The sequence below is a fragment of the Rhinolophus ferrumequinum genome, chromosome 3 (assembly GCF_004115265.2).
Source record: "Rhinolophus ferrumequinum isolate MPI-CBG mRhiFer1 chromosome 3, mRhiFer1_v1.p, whole genome shotgun sequence".
NCBI classification, from domain to species: Eukaryota; Metazoa; Chordata; class Mammalia; order Chiroptera; family Rhinolophidae; genus Rhinolophus; species Rhinolophus ferrumequinum.
The window spans coordinates 71,846,620-71,850,683 of NC_046286.1; the positions used below are offsets into that span (position 1 = coordinate 71,846,620).

Consider the following 4,064-nt stretch of genomic DNA (forward strand, 5'->3'; position numbering starts at 1 on the left):
ACTCTAAAGGATCCCTTGAGATTCCATGTGAATTTTAGAATAAATCTTTTTATTTCTGCAAAAATGTCATTGGGATTTTGATAGTGATTGCACTGAACCTCTATCATTGTTTCCTCCTCCTCTTTCATATCAGTAAAGTGGATATCATAATAGTTATGGTTCTAAAGGAAAATTAATTATGCAGGGACTATATGGCTGGCTAAAATGAACTTTAGAGAGAACAATTTGGTCAGATAACTGGCAAACAGTTATTGCTGCTAATGTTTATAGATTCTAGTGTTTTGTTATGTTAATGTAGGTGTGACACTTTGAACTGGACACAGTGATTTTGGTCTTCTGACTCAGCACACCCTTCTTCCCCTTCATTATCATAAATAGTCCTCATTAGCAGTGCCATCATCATACTTGTCATGGCACTTCATGGTTTCTAAAGCACTGCCCATGTATCTTTGGATCCTAACAACCCACCAGGATCAATTATGTTGCGCAAACTGTAACTTTAAACGCTTACTCATGCGGCTTGTGAAAATTATGCAATCATCCATTTTAAGACAGACATTTCTGTTTCCTAAAGAATTGTAAGTTTGAATTAGCATTTCTCATCTTCTTAAAGTAAACTAAAGAAATTGGCAAAGCCTCAATTCTGTTTAAATCCAATATTTGCTGATTCCTTAACTACATCTGTGGACTTACTCTCGTGTTTATTTTATAGCCACAAATCTCAAGATTGCCTGTCAATCCTATGGTTATCCCACTTTCCTGAGCTCCTTCCAAATATCCTTTAAATAATGGTTTTTTTAAAGTCTTTGTCTGATAATTTCATCATCTCTATCATTTCTGGATCTCTTTCTTTTTACTTATTTTTATCTTGGTATAGCCACATTTTGTTGCTTCTTCACTTGTTTAATAATTTTGATTTCATGCTGATATCACAGGTTATGTTCATTAATATCTGGCCTTTTTCCACCCCAGTGAGGGTGTTGCATCTGGTAGGTAAAATTGTTTATGAGTCAGCTTGAGACTCTTGAGACTTGTTTTTCAGCATTGGTAATGTGGGTCTTGAGTAGTCTCTATGCTAGTTCTAGTTTAGCCCTACTATGCTATATGATGTTATGCTTCCCGGCTCTACACCGTATACCTTAGTGTTCAGTGGGGTCTCTTTAGTCTGATAGTAGGAACTTGAAATCTGTCAGCTCCACGTGAACTCTAGAAATTGTTTAGCTTACAGATGACCAATTCTTTTTTGCTCATAAAGATTTACCTTATTCATGCATAACAGAGAATTCAGCACATCTGCCTAAGACAACCTAAATTCCAATATCTGTTTCACAAACAGGGAAATCATCAGGCTATATGTGGATCCCCCTCCCCAACCTATGGTCTAGAAAAAGCTTCCAGGGAGATAACCAGGTGATTATAGAACTGACATCAATCGTCTCCTTTCTTAAAGGGATCGTAGCCCTGTATTACTTGTTAACTGATATTTTGAAGACATTTATATATTTTATCCAGTTTTCTGTTTGTTTATTGTGGGAGTCAAGGCCAGTATCAATTTCACTATTATAGTCAGAAGTGGAAATTCTTATTTAGTTTTTAAATACCCACCATCAGTACTGTTTTATGATCTAAATAGTATATAAAAATAAGTGGAAAAACAAAACAAAAATGGTTTTCTCTATGCTTTCACATTATAATGCATTTTAATTTCAGAACATAAGAGACTTCATGTACTGTATTATTTGTAGAATTTTTATGCTTGTATTTCAAAATCCTTGGGAGAGCAATAACTGTATTTTAAGTTGAGTTTATTTTGAATTTGATTACTCCAGTAACAAGAACAATTTGCAACCATAAAACTAACTCGGGAAACATATCCTGATCACGTTAAGATGTCTGACTCCTTTTTCTTTCTCGGATGTCCATACCTCTTCCTATTACTGTATTTCCATTGGTACACCTTAAAATCTCATGTCAATCATAATGTGTGACCCTCAAACCTTCTAGTACTTACCTCTTATCCTCTACACAGCTTCTTTTTGCTTCCTAATTCTTGTATTCTCCATAAACTATCTTCTCTATCCTCCTTTTATGCTTGTCGTATCTTGTGTTTTGCAACTCACCTTCTTTCTCCTCCAACTGCTAATATATATTTCACATGTGATATGATTTCTTCTTTTTAAAGATTCTAATTCTTTTCTGTTAACAAAACAACAATAATATTCACTGATAATCTAATCATCATATATGAATTTCACCTGGGATCTGATTTCTTCTTTTCAAATAATTTCCTTTATGTTACTTATAACAACAATAACAACAATCACTGGTAACCTAATCTATGCCCAGGTTCTGGAATATATATATATATATATATATCACAGCTAATCCCCACAGCAACCCTGCCTGCTATTTTTTGTAGTCATTTTTAAATGAGGAGAAAAAATTCAAAAAGTGTAACTGTCAACTAAAAATATGGTTATTATTTTTATATATGTGAGATTAATAGAAAGGAATGGCAACAAAAGAGCTCCAGTAAACATTCATTCATAGTTTCTCCAAATAGGCGATATCTTCTCCTTTCAAAACACATGTATTACCTCATCCAGAATTTTCATAGTTGCTGTAGTGCATTCAGGATGGTTAACTCTTCTCTTAGTGAAAATAGATGCATCTTCAGTTTCAGGGATAATTTTAGAATTCTCTCAACAAGTTCCTTTTTTCGCCTCTAAATTTGAAAGGCTCCATTAGACCTGTGTTTTTGTTTTTTACTCAATAAATGGTTTGGAAGATTTACAGATATAATTAATCTATGTCTGCAGAAACAATTTGGTCTTTGTAAAATGAAATTTTAATTAACTTTTATCTTCAGGGACTTTATAATCTAGGTGGGAGACTCACTTATCAGACACTAACTCTTCAAGTAGTTTTGACTACCAGTACCCAATTTAAAATTTAGTTTTTTTAACCTTCTTTATAAATCATTGACTGCTCCCTTTTTTTCCCCCTAAAAAACGTTCAATTATGAGTTTCTTTTATATAATCACTATTGATTCAAACAATATTTCCTTTGTTTTTTACTAATAAAATTTGATTTGATTATGTAGTTAATTATTAAAATGGCAACTATCAAATTTACACACACACACACACACACACACACACACACACCTATCCATTGTCTCACACTGCTTAGTTTTGTTCATATAGGGAATGATCGTGGAAACTGTATTCCAACCACAATTTGTGTGGTTGGAAAGTCCACAAACCTTGTAAAATGATCCTTTCTTCCTCTTTTTAGACTCTTAGTCCTGCTTGTACCTGCTGACTATTTTTCTTTGTTTTTTTTTTCAAGTTCTTAGTTTATTAGCCCTCTCATGAAAAATCTGCTCAGTCACCACAGATAAAGTCACTGACAAATTTTCATTCCTTCTGTAGTCCAATCTCATCTCACTTTTTGCCAGCACCAACATTGGCCTTTGCAGTCCCCCTAACTTTCTTCATTCTGTTCTTGGGTTCCTTTCACTGTTTTCTTGAGGTCTTTTTCTTCTCTTAAAGGCCATGTCTTGCAAGTCTATGTTTGGGTTCATTTTTCTTTGCGTAATCCAAGGAATCATAAATCATGCCAAAGCCAGTTGTCTTGCCTCCACCTAAATGGGTTCTGAATCCAAATACAAAGATGACATCTGGTATGGTCTTGTACATTTTGGCTAGTTTTTCCTGAATTTCTGTCTTAGGTACTGTTGCCTTTCCAGGGTGAAGGACGTCGATGACCATTTGTTTCCATTGGATAGTCTATTGGTCATGAACTTCCTGGTTCGGATGGTTACTGTGTCATTCATGATGGCGGCTGACCCTCAAGCAGCCAGGGAGGTAACGTTGTTGTTCTTTTCAAGATAACTAGACTGTCTGGTCATAGGAGAGGCAAACTGGCAAGAGGTTAAGCACAATGGCTTTGAAATTAAGGCAAGTCTAGGTCTAAGTTCTTGCTATAACCCCGCATTAATGGTTTCACTTTGAGAAATTTTCTTAACTAGTCTAAGCCTTGATTTCCTCATCTCCAGATG

The 4,064-nt window shown here is 34.7% G+C and overlaps 1 pseudogene; it reads right to left on the bottom strand.

Annotated features, from left to right (window-relative positions):
* Positions 1-3,447: 3,447 nt before the first annotated feature.
* On the bottom strand, positions 3,448-3,839 carry LOC117020532 (40S ribosomal protein S24-like; annotated as a pseudogene).
* Between the last annotated feature and the right edge of the window lie 225 nt (positions 3,840-4,064).